The sequence below is a fragment of the Rhododendron vialii genome, chromosome 2a (genome assembly GCF_030253575.1).
Source record: "Rhododendron vialii isolate Sample 1 chromosome 2a, ASM3025357v1".
NCBI classification, from domain to species: Eukaryota; Viridiplantae; Streptophyta; class Magnoliopsida; order Ericales; family Ericaceae; genus Rhododendron; species Rhododendron vialii.
In genome coordinates, this window is record NC_080558.1 from 26698216 (window position 1) to 26715837 (window position 17622).

The window sequence follows — 17622 nt, forward strand, 5'->3', positions numbered from 1 at the left end:
TCGGACGGTATTGCTCCGTTTTGGTGTGGTTTGGTACCGTATGGATGTACTCGTACGGTATTGCACCGTTTTGGTGTGGTTTGGTACCGTATGGATGTACTCGTACGGTATTGCACCGTTTTGGTGTGGTTTGGTACCGTAACGAAGTACTCGTAGAGTATTGCACCGTTTTGGTGTGGTTTGATAACGTATGGACGTACTCGTACGGTATTGTACGGTTTTGGTGTGGTTTGGTACCGTAACGAAGTACTTGTACGGTATTGTACCCTTTTGGTGTGGTTTGGTACCATAACGAAGTACTCGTACGGTATTGCACCGTTTTGGTGTCGTTTGGTACCGTACGGATGTACTCGTACGGTATTGCACCGTTTTGGTTTGGTTTGGTACCGTAACGAAGTACTCGTACGGTATTGTACCGTTTTGGCGTGGTTTGGTACCGTAACGAAGTACTCGTACGGTATTGCACTATTTTGGTGTGGTTTGGTACCGTATGGATGTACTCGTACAGTATTGCACCGTTTTGGTATGGTTTGGTACCGTAACGAAGTACTCGTCTGGTATTGTACCGTTTTGGTGTGGTTTGGTACCGTATGGATGTACTCGTACGGTATTGCTCCATTTTGGTGTGGTTTGGTACCGTAACGAAGTACTCGAACGGTATTGTACCGTTTTGGTGTGGTTTGGTACAGTAACGAAATACTCGGACGGTATTGCTCCGTTTTGGTGTGGTTTGGTACCGTATGGATGTACTCGTACGGTATTGAACCGTTTTGGTGTGGTTTGGTACCGTATGGATGTACTCGTACGGTATTGCACCGTTTTGGTGTGGTTTGGTACCGTATGGATGTACTCGTACGGTATTGTACCGTTTTGGTGTGGTTTGGTACCGTATGGATGTACTCGTACGGTATTGCACCGTTTTGGTGTGGTTTGGTACCGTAACGAATTACTCGGACGGTATTGCTCCGTTTTGGTGTGGTTTGGTACCGTATGGATGTACTCGTACGGTATTGTACCGTTTTGGTGTGGTTTGGTACCGTATGGATGTACTCGTACGGTATTGCACCGTTTTGGTGTGGTTTGGTACCGTATGGATGTACTCGTACCGTATTGTACCGTTTTGGTGTGGTTTGGTACCGTATGGATGTACTCGTACGGTATTGTACCGTTTTGGTGTGGTTTGGTACCGTATGATGTACTCGTACCGTATTGTACCGTTTTGGTGTGGTTTGGCACCGTATCGATGTACTCGTACGGTATTGCTCCGTTTTCGTGTGGTTTGGTACCATAACGAAGTACTCGTACGGTATTGTACCGCTTTGGTGTGGTTTGGTACCATAACGAAATACTCGGACGGTATTGCTCCGTTTTGGTGTGGTTTGGTACCGTATGGATGTACTCATACGGTATTGCACCGTTTTGGTGTGGTTTGGTACCGTAACGAAGTACTCGTACGGTATTGCACCGTTTTGGTGTGGTTTGGTACCGTATGGATGTAGTCGTACGGTATTGCACCGTTTTGGAGTGGTTTGGTACCGTAACGAAGTACTCGTACGGTATTGCACCGTTTTGGTGTGGTTTGGTACCGTATGGATGTACTCGTACGGTATTGTACGGTTTTGGTGTGGTTTGGCACCGTAACGAATTACTTATACGGTATTGTACCCTTTTGGTGTGGTTTGGTACCATAACGAAGTACTCGTACGGTATTGCACCGTTTTGGTGTGGTTTGGTAACGTACGGATGTACTCGTACGGTATTGCACCGTTTTGGTTTGGTTTGGTACCGTAACGAAGTACTCGTACGGAATTGTACCGTTTTGGCGTGGTTTGGTACCGTAACGAAGTACTCATACGGTATTGCACTATTTTGGTGTGGTTTGGTACCGTATGGATGTACTCGTACAGTATTGCACCGTTTTGGTGTGGTTTGGTACCGAATGGATGTACTCGTACGGTATTGCACCGTTTTGGTGTGGTTTGGTACCGTAACGAATTACTCATACGGTATTCTACCATTTTGGTGTGGTTTGGTACTGTATGGATGTACTCGTACGGTATTGTACCGGTTTGGTGTGGTTTGGTACCGTACGGATGTACTCGTACGGTATTGCACCGTTTTTGTGTGGTTTGGTACCGTAACGAAGTACTCGTCTGGTATTGTACCGTTTTGGTGTGGTTTGGTACCGTATGGATGTACTCGTACGGTATTGCACGGTTTTGGCGTGGTTTTGTACCGTATGGATGTACTCGTACGTTATTGCACCGTTTTGGTTTGGTTTTGTACCGTAACGAAATACTCGGACGGTAATGCTCCGTTTTGGTGTGGTTTGGTACCGTATGGATGTACTCGTACGGTATTGCACCGTTTTGGTGTGGTTTGGTACCGTATGGATGTACTCGTACGGTATTGTACCGTTTTGGTGTGGTTTGGTACTGTAACGAAGTACTCGTATGGTATTGTACCGTTTTGGTGTGGTTTGGTACCGTATGGATGTACTCGTACGGTATTGCACCGTTTTGGTGTGGTTTGGTACCGTATGGATGTACTCGTACGGTATTGCACCGTTTTGGTTTGGTTTGGTACCGTAACGAAATACTCGGACGGTATTGCTCCGTTTTGGTGTGGTTTGGTACCGTATGGATGTACTCGTACGGTATTGCACCGTTTTGGTGTGGTTTGGTACCGTATGGATGTACTCGTACGGTATTGCACCGTTTTGGTGTGGTTTGGTACCGTAACGAAATACTCGGACGGTATTGCTCCGTTTTGGTGTGGTTTGGTACCGTATGGATGTACTCGTAAGGTATTGTACCGTTTTGGTGTGGTTTGGTACCGTATGGATGTACTCGTACGGTATTGCACCGTTTTGGTGTGGTTTGGTACCGTATGGATGTACTCGTACTGTATTGTACGGTTTTGGCGTGGTTTATTACCGTAACGATGTACTTGTACGGTATTGTACCCTTTTGGTGTGGTTTGGTAGCATAACGAAGTACTCGTACGGTATTGCACTGTTTTGGTGTGGTTTGGTACCGTACGGATGTACTCGTACGGTATTGCACCGTTTTGGTTTGGTTTGGTACCGTAACGAAGTACTCGTACGGTATTGGACCGTTTTGGCGTGGTTTGGTACCGTAACGAAGTACTCGTACGGTATTGCACCATTTTGGTGTGGTTTGGTACCGTATGGATGTACTCGTACAGTATTGCTCCGTTTTGGTGTGGTTTGGTACCGAATGGATGTACTCGTACGGTATTGCACCGTTTTTGTGTGGTTTGGTACCGTATGGATGTACTCGTACGGTATTGCACCGTTTTGGAGTGGTTTGGTACCGAATGGATGTACTCGTACGGTATTGCACCGTTTTTGTGTGGTTTGGTACCGTATGGATGTACTCGTACGGTATTGTACCGTTTTGGTGTGGTTTGGTACCGTATGGATGTACTCGTACGGTATTGCACCGTTTTGGTGTTGTTTGGTACCGTATGGATGTACTCGTACAGTATTGTACCGTTTTGGTGTGGTTTGGTACCGTATGGATGTACTCGTACGGTATTGCTCCGTTTTGGTGTGGTTTGGTACCGTAACGAAGTACTCGAACGGTATTGTACCGTTTTGGTGTGGTTTGGTACCGTAACGAAATACTCGGACGGTATTGCTCCGTTTTGGTGTGGTTTGGTACCGTATGGATGTACTCGTACGGTATTGAACCGTTTTGGTGTGGTTTGGTACCGTATGGATGTACTCGTACGGTATTGCACCGTTTTGGTGTTGTTTGGTACCGTATGGATGTACTCGTACGGTATTGTACCGTTTTGGTGTGGTTTGGTACCGTATGGATGTACTCGTACGGTATTGTACCGTTTTGGTGTGCTTTGGTACCGTATGGATGTACTCGTACGGTATTGCACCGTTTTGGTGTGGTTTGGTACCGTAACGAAATACTCGGACGGTATTGCTCCGTTTTGGTGTGGTTTGGTACCGTATGGATGTACTCGTACGGTATTGTACCGTTTTGGTGTGGTTTGGTACCGTATGATGTACTCGTACCGTATTGTACCGTTTTGGTGTGGTTTGGCACCGTATCGATGTACTCGTACGGTATTGCTCCGTTTTCGTGTGGTTTGGTACCATAACGAAGTACTCGTACGGTATTGTACCGCTTTGGTGTGGTTTGGTACCATAACGAAATACTCGGACGGTATTGCTCCGTTTTGGTGTGGTTTGGTACCGTATGGATGTACTCATACGGTATTGCACCGTTTTGGTGTGGTTTGGTACCGTAACGAAGTACTCGTACGGTATTGCACCGTTTTGGTGTGGTTTGGTACCGTATGGATGTAGTCGTACGGTATTGCACCGTTTTGGAGTGGTTTGGTACCGTAACGAAGTACTCGTACGGTATTGCACCGTTTTGGTGTGGTTTGGTACCGTATGGATGTACTCGTACGGTATTGTACGGTTTTGGTGTGGTTTGGCACCGTAACGAATTACTTATACGGTATTGTACCCTTTTGGTGTGGTTTGGTACCATAACGAAGTACTCGTACGGTATTGCACCGTTTTGGTGTGGTTTGGTAACGTACGGATGTACTCGTACGGTATTGCACCGTTTTGGTTTGGTTTGGTACCGTAACGAAGTACTCGTACGGAATTGTACCGTTTTGGCGTGGTTTGGTACCGTAACGAAGTACTCATACGGTATTGCACTATTTTGGTGTGGTTTGGTACCGTATGGATGTACTCGTACAGTATTGCACCGTTTTGGTGTGGTTTGGTACCGAATGGATGTACTCGTACGGTATTGCACCGTTTTGGTGTGGTTTGGTACCGTAACGAATTACTCATACGGTATTCTACCATTTTGGTGTGGTTTGGTACTGTATGGATGTACTCGTACGGTATTGTACCGGTTTGGTGTGGTTTGGTACCGTACAGATGTACTCGTACGGTATTGCACCGTTTTTGTGTGGTTTGGTACCGTAACGAAGTACTCGTCTGGTATTGTACCGTTTTGGTGTGGTTTGGTACCGTATGGATGTACTCGTACGGTATTGCACGGTTTTGGCGTGGTTTTGTACCGTATGGATGTACTCGTACGTTATTGCACCGTTTTGGTTTGGTTTTGTACCGTAACGAAATACTCGGACGGTAATGCTCCGTTTTGGTGTGGTTTGGTACCGTATGGATGTACTCGTACGGTATTGCACCGTTTTGGTGTGGTTTGGTACCGTATGGATGTACTCGTACGGTATTGTACCGTTTTGGTGTGGTTTGGTACTGTAACGAAGTACTCGTATGGTATTGTACCGTTTTGGTGTGGTTTGGTACCGTATGGATGTACTCGTACGGTATTGCACCGTTTTGGTGTGGTTTGGTACCGTATGGATGTACTCGTACGGTATTGCACCGTTTTGGTTTGGTTTGGTACCGTAACGAAATACTCGGACGGTATTGCTCCGTTTTGGTGTGGTTTGGTACCGTATGGATGTACTCGTACGGTATTGCACCGTTTTGGTGTGGTTTGGTACCGTATGGATGTACTCGTACGGTATTGCACCGTTTTGGTGTGGTTTGGTACCGTAACGAAATACTCGGACGGTATTGCTCCGTTTTGGTGTGGTTTGGTACCGTATGGATGTACTCGTAAGGTATTGTACCGTTTTGGTGTGGTTTGGTACCGTATGGATGTACTCGTACGGTATTGCACCGTTTTGGTGTGGTTTGGTACCGTATGGATGTACTCGTACTGTATTGTACGGTTTTGGCGTGGTTTATTACCGTAACGATGTACTTGTACGGTATTGGAACCTTTTGGTGTGGTTTGGTAGCATAACGAAGTACTCGTACGGTATTGCACTGTTTTGGTGTGGTTTGGTACCGTACGGATGTACTCGTACGGTATTGCACCGTTTTGGTTTGGTTTGGTACCGTAACGAAGTACTCGTACGGTATTGGACCGTTTTGGCGTGGTTTGGTACCGTAACGAAGTACTCGTACGGTATTGCACCATTTTGGTGTGGTTTGGTACCGTATGGATGTACTCGTACAGTATTGCTCCGTTTTGGTGTGGTTTGGTACCGAATGGATGTACTCGTACGGTATTGCACCGTTTTTGTGTGGTTTGGTACCGTATGGATGTACTCGTACGGTATTGCACCGTTTTGGAGTGGTTTGGTACCGAATGGATGTACTCGTACGGTATTGCACCGTTTTTGTGTGGTTTGGTACCGTATGGATGTACTCGTACGGTATTGTACCGTTTTGGTGTGGTTTGGTACCGTATGGATGTACTCGTACGGTATTGCACCGTTTTGGTGTTGTTTGGTACCGTATGGATGTACTCGTACAGTATTGTACCGTTTTGGTGTGGTTTGGTACCGTATGGATGTACTCGTACGGTATTGCTCCGTTTTGGTGTGGTTTGGTACCGTAACGAAGTACTCGAACGGTATTGTACCGTTTTGGTGTGGTTTGGTACCGTAACGAAATACTCGGACGGTATTGCTCCGTTTTGGTGTGGTTTGGTACCGTATGGATGTACTCGTACGGTATTGAACCGTTTTGGTGTGGTTTGGTACCGTATGGATGTACTCGTACGGTATTGCACCGTTTTGGTGTTGTTTGGTACCGTATGGATGTACTCGTACGGTATTGTACCGTTTTGGTGTTTGGTACCGTATGGATGTACTCGTACGGTATTGTACCGTTTTGGTGTGGTTTGGTACCGTATGGATGTAATCGTACGGTATTGCACCGTTTTGGTGTGGTTTGGTACCGTAACGAAATACTCGGACGGTATTGCTCCGTTTTGGTGTGGTTTGGTACCGTATGGATGTACTCGTACGGTATTGTACCGTTTTGGTGTGGTTTGGTACCGTATGGATGTACTCGTACGGTATTGCACCGTTTTGGTGTGGTTTGGTACCGTATGGATATACTCGTACCGTATTGTACCGTTTTGGTGTGGTTTGGTACCGTATGGATGTACTCGTACGGTATTGCTCCGTTTTGGTGTGGTTTGGTACCATAACGAAGTACTCGTACGGTATTGTACCGTTTTGTTGTGGTTTGGTACCATAACGAAATACTCGGACGGTATTGCTCCGTTTTGGTGTGGTTTGGTACCGTATGGATGTACTCGTACGGTATTGTACCGTTTTGGTGTGGTTTGGTACCGTATGGATGTACTCGTACGGTATTGTACCGTTTTGGTGTGCTTTGGTACCGTATGGATGTACTCGTACGGTATTGCACCGTTTTGGTGTGGTTTGGTACCGTAACGAAATACTCGGACGGTATTGCTCCGTTTTGGTGTGGTTTGGTACCGTATGGATGTACTCGTACGGTATTGTACCGTTTTGGTGTGGTTTGGTACCGTATGGATGTACTCGTACGGTATTGCACCGTTTTGGTGTGGTTTGGTACCGTAACGAATTACTCGGACGGTATTGCTCCGTTTTGGTGTGGTTTGGTACCGTATGGATGTACTCGTAAGGTATTGTACCGTTTTGGTGTGGTTTGGTACCGTATGGATGTACTCGTACGGTATTGCACCGTTTTGGTGTGGTTTGGTACCGTATGGATGTACTCGTACGGTATTGCACCGTTTTGGTGTGGTTTGGTACCGTATGGATGTACTCGTACCGTATTGTACCGTTTTGGTGCGTTTTGGTGTGGTTTGGTACCGTATGGATGTACTCGTACGGTATTGCACCGTTTTGGTGTGGTTTGGTACCGTAACGAAGTACTCGTACGGTATTGCACCGTTTTGGTGTGGTTTGGTACCGTATGGATGTACTCGTACTGTATTGTACGGTTTTGGCGTGGTTTTGTACCGTAACGAAGTACTTGTACGGTATTGTACCCTTTTGGTGTGGTTTGGTACCATAACGAAGTACTCGTACGGTATTGCACCGTTTTGGTGTGGTTTGGTACCGTACGAATGTACTCGTACGGTATTGCACCGTTTTGGTTTGGTTTGGTACCGTAACGAAGTACTCGTACGGTATTGGACCGTTTTGGCGTGGTTTGGTACCGTAACGAAGTACTCGTACGGTATTGCACCATTTTGGTGTGGTTTGGTACCGTATGGATGTACTCGTACAGTATTGCTCCGTTTTGGTGTGGTTTGGTACCGAATGGATGTACTCGTACGGTATTGCACCGTTTTTGTGTGGTTTGGTACCGTATGGATGTACTCGTACGGTATTGCACCGTTTTGGAGTGGTTTGGTACCGTATGGATGTACTCGTACGGTATTGCACCGTTTTGCTGTGGTTTGGTACCGTATGGATGTACTCGTACGGTATTGTACCGTTTTGGTATGGTTTGTACCGTATGGATGTTCTCGTACGGTATTGCACCGTTTTGGTGTGGTTTGGTACCGTAACGAAGTACTCGTACGGTATTATACCATTTTGGTGTGGTTTGGTACTGTATGGATGTACTCGTACGGTATTGTACCGGTTTGGTGTGGTTTGGTACCGTGTGGATGTACCCGTACGGTATTGCACCGTTTTTGTGTGGTTTGGTGCCGTAACGAAGTACTCGTATGGTATTGTACCGTTTTGGTGTGGTTTGGTACCGAATGGATGTACTCGTACGGTATTGCACCGTTTTTGTGTGGTTTGGTACCGTATGGATGTACTCGTACGGTATTGCACCGTTTTGGAGTGGTTTGGTACCGTATGGATGTACTCGTACGGTATTGCACCGTTTTGGTGTGGTTTGGTACCGTATGGATGTACTCGTACGGTATTATACCGTTTTGGTGTGGTTTGGTACCGTATGGATGTACTCGTACGGTATTGCACCGTTTTGGTGTGGTTTGGTACCGTATGGATGAACTTGTACGGTATTGGACCGTTTCTGTGTGGTTTGGTACCGTATGGATGTGCTTGTACGGTATTGCACCGTTTTGGTGTGGTTTGGTACCGTAACGAAGTGCTCGTACGGTATTGGACCATTTTTCCGTGTGGTTTGGTACCGTAACGAAGTACTCGTACGGTATTGCATCGTTTTGGTGTGGTTTGGTACCGTAACGAACTAATCATTCGGTATTGTACCGATTTGGTGTGGTTTGGTACCGTAACGAAGTCCTCGTACGGTATTGCACCATTTTGGTGTGGTTTGGTACCGTAACGAAGTACTCGTACGGTATTGGACCGTTTTGGTGTGGTTTGGTACCGTAACCAAGTACTCGTATGGTATTGCACCGTTTTGGTGTGGTTTGGTACCGTATGGATGTACTCGTACGGTATTGCACCGTTTTGGTGTGGTTTGGTACCGTATGGATGTACTCTTACGGTATTGCACCGTTTTGGTGTGGTTTGGTACCGTAACGAAGTAGTCGTACGGTATTGCACCGTTTTGGTGTGGTTTGGTACCGTATGGATGTACTCGTACGGTATTGCACCGTTTTGGTGTGGTTTGGTACCGTAACGAAGTACTCGTAGAGTATTGCACCGTTTTGGTGTGGTTTGATAACGTATGGACGTACTCGTACGGTATTGTACGGTTTTGGTGTGGTTTGGTACCGTAACGAAGTACTTGTACGGTATTGTACCCTTTTGGTGTGGTTTGGTACCATAACGAAGTACTCGTACGGTATTGCACCGTTTTGGTGTGGTTTGGTACCGTACGGATGTACTCGTACGGTATTGCACCGTTTTGGTGTGGTTTGGTACCGTAACGAATTACTCGTACGGTATTCTACCATTTTGGTGTGGTTTGGTACTGTATGGATGTACTCGTACGGTATTGTACCGGTTTGGTGTGGTTTGGTACCGTACGGATGTACTCGTACGGTATTGCACCGTTTTTGTGTGGTTTGGTACCGTAACGAAGTACTCGTCTGGTATTGTACCGTTTTGGTGTGGTTTGGTACCGTATGGATGTACTCGTACGGTATTGCACGGTTTTGGCGTGGTTTGGTACCGTATGGATGTACTCGTACGTTATTGCACCGTTTTGGTTTGGTTTTGTACTGTAACGAAATACTCGGACGGTAATGCTCCGTTTTGGTGTGGTTTGGTACCGTATGGATGTACTCGTACGCTATTGCACCGTTTTGGTGTGGTTTGGTACCGTATGGATGTACTCGTACGGTATTGTACCGTTTTGGTGTGGTTTGGTACCGTAACGAAGTACTCGTATGGTATTGTACCGTTTTGGTGTGGTTTGGTACCGTATGGATGTACTCGTACGGTATTGCACCGTTTTGGTGTGGTTTGGTACCGTATGGATGTACTCGTACGGTATTGCACCGTTTTGGTTTGGTTTGGTACCGTAACGAAATACTCGGACGGTATTGCTCCGTTTTGGTGTGGTTTGGTACCGTATGGATGTACTGGTACGGTATTGCACCGTTTTGGTGTGGTTTGGTACCGTATGGATGTACTCGTACGGTATTGCACCGTTTTGGTGTGGTTTGGTACCGTAACGAAATACTCGGACGGTATTGCTCCGTTTTTGTGTGGTTTGGTACCGTATGGATGTACTCGTACGGTATTTTACCGTTTTGGTGTGGTTTGGTACCGTATGGATGTACTCGTACGGTATTGCACCGTTTTGGTGTGGTTTGGTACCGTATGGATGTACTCGTACGGTATTGTACCGTTTTGGTGTGGTTTGGTACCGTATGGATGTACTCGTACGGTATTGCACCGTTTTGGTGTTGTTTGGTACCGTATGGATGTACTCGTACGGTATTGTACCGTTTTGGTGTGGTTTGGTACCGTATGGATGTACTCGTACGGTATTGCTCCGTTTTGGTGTGGTTTGGTACCGTAACGAAGTACTCGAACGGTATTGTACCGTTTTGGTGTGGTTTGGTACCGTAACGAAATACTCGGACGGTATTGCTCCGTTTTGGTGTGGTTTGGTACCGTATGGATGTACTCGTACGGTATTGAACCGTTTTGGTGTGGTTTGGTACCGTATGGATGTACTCGTACGGTATTGCACCGTTTTGGTGTGGTTTGGTACCGTATGGATGTACTCGTACGGTATTGTACCGTTTTGGTGTGGTTTGGTACCGTATGGATGTAATCGTACGGTATTGCACCGTTTTGGTGTGGTTTGGTACCGTAACGAAATACTCGGACAGTATTGCTCCGTTTTGGTGTGGTTTGGTACCGTATGGATGTACTCGTACGGTATTGTACCGTTTTGGTGTGGTTTGGTACCGTATGGATGTACTCGTACGGTATTGAACCGTTTTGGTGTGGTTTGGTACTGTATGGATGTACTCGTACCGTATTGTACCGTTTTGGTGTGGTTTGGTACCGTATGGATGTACTCGTACGGTATTGCTCCGTTTTGGTGTGGTTTGGTACCATAACGAAGTACTCGTACGGTATTGTACCGTTTTGGTGTGGTTTGGTACCATAACGAAATACTCGGACGGTATTGCTCCGTTTTGGTGTGGTTTGGTACCGTATGGATGTACTCGTACGGTATTGTACCGTTTTGGTGTGGTTTGGTACCGTATGGATGTACTCGTACGGTATTGCACCGTTTTGGTGTGGTTTGGTACCGTATGGATGTACTCGTACGGTATTGTACCGTTTTGGTGTGCTTTGGTACCGTATGGATGTACTCGTACGGTATTGCACCGTTTTGGTGTGGTTTGGTACCGTAACGAAATACTCGGACGGTATTGCTCCGTTTTGGTGTGGTTTGGTACCGTATGGATGTACTCGTACGGTATTGTACCGTTTTGGTGTGGTTTGGTACCGTATGGATGTACTCGTACGGTATTGCACCGTTTTGGTGTGGTTTGGTACCGTAACGAAATACTCGGACGGTATTGCTCCGTTTTGGTGTGGTTTGGTACCGTATGGATGTACTCGTACGGTATTGTACCGTTTTGGTGTGGTTTGGTACCGTATGGATGTACTCGTACGGTATTGCTCCGTTTTGGTGTGGTTTGGTACCATAACGAAGTACTCGTACGGTATTGTACCGTTTTGGTGTGGTTTGGTACCATAACGAAATACTCGGACGGTATTGCTCCGTTTTGGTGTGGTTTGGTACCGTATGGATGTACTCGTACGGTATTGTACCGTTTTGGTGTGGTTTGGTACCGTAACGAAGTACTCGTATGGTATTGTACCGTTTTGGTGTGGTTTGGTACCGTATGGATGTACTCGTACGGTATTGCACCGTTTTGGTGTGGTTTGGTACCGTATGGATGTACTCGTACGGTATTGCACCGTTTTGGTTTGGTTTGGTACCGTAACGAAATACTCGGACGGTATTGCTCCGTTTTGGTGTGGTTTGGTACCGTATGGATGTACTCGTACGGTATTGCTCCGTTTTGGTGTGGTTTGGTACCGTAACGAAGTACTCGAACGGTATTGTACCGTTTTGGTGTGGTTTGGTACCGTAACGAAATACTCGGACGGTATTGCTCCGTTTTGGTGTGGTTTGGTACCGTATGGATGTACTCGTACGGTATTGAACCGTTTTGGTGTGGTTTGGTACCGTATGGATGTACTCGTACGGTATTGCACCGTTTTGGTGTGGTTTGGTACCGTATGGATGTACTCGTACGGTATTGTACCGTTTTGGTGTGGTTTGGTACCGTATGGATGTAATCGTACGGTATTGCACCGTTTTGGTGTGGTTTGGTACCGTAACGAAATACTCGGACGGTATTGCTCCGTTTTGGTGTGGTTTGGTACCGTATGGATGTACTCGTACGGTATTGTACCGTTTTGGTGTGCTTTGGTACCGTATGGATGTACTCGTACGGTATTGTACCGTTTTGGTGTGCTTTGGTACCGTATGGATGTACTCGTACGGTATTGCACCGTTTTGGTGTGGTTTGGTACCGTATGGATGTACTCGTACCGTATTGTACCGTTTTGGTGTGGTTTGGTACCGTATGGATGTACTCGTACGGTATTGCTCCGTTTTGGTGTGGTTTGGTACCATAACGAAGTACTCGTACGGTATTGTACCGTTTTGGTGTGGTTTGGTACCATAACGAAATACTCGGACGGTATTGCTCCGTTTTGGTGTGGTTTGGTACCGTATGGATGTACTCGTACGGTATTGTACCGTTTTGGCGTGGTTTGGTACCGTATGGATGTACTCGTACGGTATTGCACCGTTTTGGTGTGGTTTGGTACCGTATGGATGTACTCGTACGGTATTGTACCGTTTTGGTGTGCTTTGGTACCGTATGGATGTACTCGTACGGTATTGCACCGTTTTGGTGTGGTTTGGTACCGTAACGAAATACTCGGACGGTATTGCTCCGTTTTGGTGTGGTTTGGTACCGTATGGATGTACTCGTACGGTATTGTACCGTTTTGGTGTGGTTTGGTACCGTATGGATGTACTCGTACGGTATTGCACCGTTTTGGTGTGGTTTGGTACCGTATGGATGTACTCGTACGGTATTGTACCGTTTTGGTGTGGTTTGGTACCGTATGGATGTACTCGTACGGTATTGCACCGTTTTGGTGTTGTTTGGTACCGTATGGATGTACTCGTACAGTATTGTACCGTTTTGGTGTGGTTTGGTACCGTATGGATGTACTCGTACGGTATTGCTCCGTTTTGGTGTGGTTTGGTACCGTAACGAAGTACTCGAACGGTATTGTACCGTTTTGGTGTGGTTTGGTACCGTAACGAAATACTCGGACGGTATTGCTCCGTTTTGGTGTGGTTTGGTACCGTATGGATGTACTCGTACGGTATTGAACCGTTTTGGTGTGGTTTGGTACCGTATGGATGTACTCGTACGGTATTGCACCGTTTTGGTGTGGTTTGGTACCGTATGGATGTACTCGTACGGTATTGTACCGTTTTGGTGTGGTTTGGTACCGTATGGATGTAATCGTACGGTATTGCACCGTTTTGGTGTGGTTTGGTACCGTAACGAAATACTCGGACGGTATTGCTCCGTTTTGGTGTGGTTTGGTACCGTATGGATGTACTCGTACGGTATTGTACCGTTTTGGTGTGGTTTGGTACCGTATGGATGTACTCGTACGGTATTGCACCGTTTTGGTGTGGTTTGGTACCGTATGGATGTACTCGTACCGTATTGTACCGTTTTGGTGTGGTTTGGTACCGTATGGATGTACTCGTACGGTATTGCTCCGTTTTGGTGTGGTTTGGTACCATAACGAAGTACTCGTACGGTATTGTACCGTTTTGGTGTGGTTTGGTACCATAACGAAATACTCGGACGGTATTGCTCCGTTTTGGTGTGGTTTGGTACCGTATGGATGTACTCGTACGGTATTGTACCGTTTTGGCGTGGTTTGGTACCGTATGGATGTACTCGTACGGTATTGCACCGTTTTGGTGTGGTTTGGTACCGTATGGATGTACTCGTACGGTATTGTACCGTTTTGGTGTGCTTTGGTACCGTATGGATGTACTCGTACGGTATTGCACCGTTTTGGTGTGGTTTGGTACCGTAACGAAATACTCGGACGGTATTGCTCCGTTTTGGTGTGGTTTGGTACCGTATGGATGTACTCGTACGGTATTGTACCGTTTTGGTGTGGTTTGGTACCGTATGGATGTACTCGTACGGTATTGCACCGTTTTTGTGTGGTTTGGTACCGTAACGAAATACTCGGACGGTATTGCTCCGTTTTGGTGTGGTTTGGTACCGTATGGATGTACTCGTACGGTATTGTACCGTTTTGGTGTGGTTTGGTACCGTATGGATGTACTCGTACGGTATTGTACCGTTTTGGTGTGGTTTGGTACCGTATGGATGTACTCGTACGGTATTGCACCGTTTTGGTGTGGTTCGAAACCGTATGGATGTACGCGTACGATATTGCATCGTTTTTGTGTGGTTTGGTACCGTAACGAAGTACTCGTATGGTATTGTACCGTTTTGGTGTGGTTTGGTACCGTATGGATGTACTCGTACGGTATTGCACCGTTTTGGCGTGGTTTGGTACCGTATGGATGTACTCGTACGTTATTGCACCGTTTTGGTTTGGTTTTGTACCGTAACGAAATACTCGGACGGTATTGCTCCGTTTTGGTGTGGTTTGGTACCGTATGGATGTACTCGTACGGTATTGAGCCGTTTTGGTGTGGTTTGGTACCGTATGGATGTACTCGTACGGTATTGCACCGTTTTGGTTTGGTTTGGTACCGTAACGAAGTACTCGTACGGTATTGCACCATTTTGGTGTGGTTTGGTACCGTAACGAAGTAATCATACGGTATTGTACCGATTTGGTGTGGTTTGGTACCGTAACGAAGTCCTCGTACGGTATTACACCATTTTGGTGTGGTTTGGTACCGTAACGAAGTACTCGTACGGTATTGGACCGTTTTGGTGGGGTTTGGTACCGTAACGAAGTACTCGTACGGTATTTCACCGTTTTGGTGTGGTTTGGTACCGTAACGAAGTACTCGTACGGTATTGTACCCTTTTGGTGTGGTTTGGTACCGTAACGAAGTACTCGTACGGTATTGCACCGTTTTGGTGTGGTTTGGTACCGTATGGATGTACTCGTACGGTATTGCACCGTTTTGGTGTGGTTTGGTACCGTAACGAAGTACTCGTAGAGTATTGCACCGTTTTGGTGTGGTTTGATAACGTATGGACGTACTCGTACGGTATTGTACGGTTTTGGTGTGGTTTGGTACCGTAACGAAGTACTTGTACGGTATTGTACCCTTTTGGTGTGGTTTGGTACCATAACGAAGTACTCGTACGGTATTGCACCGTTTTGGTGTGGTTTGGTACCGTACGGATGTACTCGTACGGTGTTGCACCGTTTTGGTGTGGTTTGGTACCGTAACGAAGTACTCGTACGGTATTGCACCGTTTTGGTGTGGTTTGGTACCGTATGGATGTACTCGTACGGTATTGCACCGTTTTGGTGTGGTTTGGTACCGTATGGATGTACTCGTACGGTATTGCACCGTTTTTGTGTGGTTTGGTACCGTAACGAAGTACTCGTAGAGTATTGCACCGTTTTGGTGTGGTTTGATAACGTATGGACGTACTCGTACGGTATTGTACGGTTTTGGTGTGGTTTGGTACCGTAACGAAGTACTTGTACGGTATTGTACCCTTTTGGTGTGGTTTGGTACCATAACGAAGTACTCGTACGGTATTGCACCGTTTTGGTGTGGTTTGGTACCGTACGGATGTACTCGTACGGTATTGCACCGTTTTGGTGTGGTTTGGTACCGTAACGAAGTACTCGTACGGTATTGCACCGTTTTGGTATGGTTTGGTACCGTATGGATGTACTCGTACGGTATTGCACCGTTTTGGTGTGGTTTGGTACCGTATGGATGTACTCTTACGGTATTGCACCGTTTTGGTGTGGTTTGGTACCGTAACGAAGTACTCGTATGGTATTGCACCGTTTTGGTGTGGTTTGGTACCGTATGGATGTACTCGTACGGTATTGCACCATTTTGGTGTGGTTTGGTACCGTAACGAAGTACTCGTAGAGTATTGCACCGTTTTGATGTGGTTTGATAATGTATGGACGTACTCGTACGGTATTGTACGGTTTTGGTGTGGTTTGGTACCGTAACGAAGTACTCGTACGGTATTGCACCGTTTTGGTGTGGTTTGGTACCGTATGGATGTACTCGTACGGTATTGCACCGTTTTGGTGTGGTTTTGTACCGTATGGATGTACTCTTACGGTATTGCACCGTTTTGGTGTGGTTTGGTACCGTAACGAAGTACTCGTACGGTATTGCACCTTTTTGGTGTGGTTTGGTACCGTATGGATGTACTCGTACGGTATTGCACCATTTTGGTGTGGTTTGGTACCGTAACGAAGTACTCGTAGAGTATTGCATCGTTTTGATGTGGTTTGATAACGTATGGACGTACTCGTACGGTATTGTACGGTTTTGGTGTGGTTTGGTACCTTAACGAAGTACTTGTACGGTATTGTACCCTTTTGGTGTGGTTTGGTACCATAACGAAGTACTCGTACGGTATTGCACCATTTTGGTGTGGTTTGGTACCGTATGGATGTACTCTTACGGTATTGCACCGTTTTGGTGTGGTTTGGTACCGTAACGAAGTACTCGTAGAGTATTGCACCGTTTTGGTGTGGTTTGATAACGTATGGACGTACTCGTACGGTATTGTACGGTTTTGGTGTGGTTTGGTACCATAACGAAGTACTTGTACGGTATTGTACCCTTTTGGTGTGGTTTGGTACCATAACGAAGTACTCGTACGGTATTGCACCGTTTTGGTGTCGTTTGGTACCGTACGGATGTACACGTACGGTATTGCACCGTTTTGGTTTGGTTTGGTACCGTAACGAAGTACTCGTACGGTATTGTACCGTTTTGGCGTGGTTTGGTACCGTAACGAAGTACTCGTACGGTATTGCACTATTTTGGTGTGGTTTGGTACCGTATGGATGTACTCGTACAGTATTGCACCGTTTTGGTGTGGTTTGGTACCGTAACGAAGTACTCGTCTGGTATTGTACCGTTTTGGTGTGGTTTGGTACCGTATGGATGTACTCGTACGGTATTGCTCCATTTTGGTGTGGTTTGGTACCGTAACGAAGTACTCGAACGGTATTGTACCGTTTTGGTGTGGTTTGGTACCGTAACGAAATACTCGGACGGTATTGCTC